The following is an 838-nucleotide window of genomic DNA, read 5'->3' as shown; positions in this document are numbered from 1 at the left end:
GTGTGTGTGTGTGTGTGTGTGTGTATGTATACACACACACACACACATGCACACAGAGTAAGAGAGAGAGAGAGACAAAGAGAGGACTATTTAATGTTGAGCAGTCTTCTTTCTAAACTGCACAGTCCATGCGGTAAAGTGTTTGGCTATATTGATGGTGTCCACCAATAAAAACCATTCCTGAAGTAAATGACATACAAACAATGGAAAATGGTGGGTTTTCTTTGCAGTCATACGTATCAACTGACAAGGGACCACAACAAGTGAGATACATTGTCATTCAACCATTGCCAAAATGTTAAAGGTGGACATGAAACAAAAAAAACAAAAAACTGCTAACACTGCTGTCGCCAGCATCCTCATGATCATATTGATAAACGTTGGGCCACCTGGACACTCCATCACTGCTATTTAATCTCTTTGTAGATGCTATTGGTCATTTGCACATTCTCTTCTAAATGTGAGTGGCTGTGTAGCTCCTCTGCAACAATCTGTTCCACCTCATCTCCGAGTATAAGGCTACACTCCCCACACACCTACACACACATGAGCTTCACAGTCTTGTGAGCTGCATGGCAACCTCACTAGTGCCAGTGGCATGTAAAAAGCACCAGGCCAGGTGCATGCTGTAAAATGGCTGGCATTAGGAAAAGCATCCAGGTAGAGAAGTGGAGCACAATGCAGTCCATCAGATCTTGTCATACCATCCAACCCATGCCAGCATGGAAAAGGGGATATTAGATGATGATGATGATGATGATGATGATGATGATGATGATGATGATGATGATGATGATGATGATGATGATGATGATGATGATGATGATGATGATGATGA

The 838-nt window shown here is 42.2% G+C and overlaps 1 protein-coding gene across 1 annotated transcript in view; it reads right to left on the bottom strand.

Moving 5' to 3' along the window:
* LOC106877388 (EF-hand calcium-binding domain-containing protein 5) overlaps positions 1–838 on the bottom strand; it is a 207,420-nt gene that overhangs the window by 73,103 nt on the left and 133,479 nt on the right. The gene's annotated exons all lie outside the window — the stretch shown is intronic.

This window comes from Octopus bimaculoides, chromosome 25 (assembly GCF_001194135.2).
Source record: "Octopus bimaculoides isolate UCB-OBI-ISO-001 chromosome 25, ASM119413v2, whole genome shotgun sequence".
In the NCBI taxonomy this organism is placed as follows: Eukaryota; Metazoa; Mollusca; class Cephalopoda; order Octopoda; family Octopodidae; genus Octopus; species Octopus bimaculoides.
The sequence above is the reverse complement of the archived record's forward strand: the minus strand, read 5'-3'. Positions and strand labels throughout refer to the sequence as shown.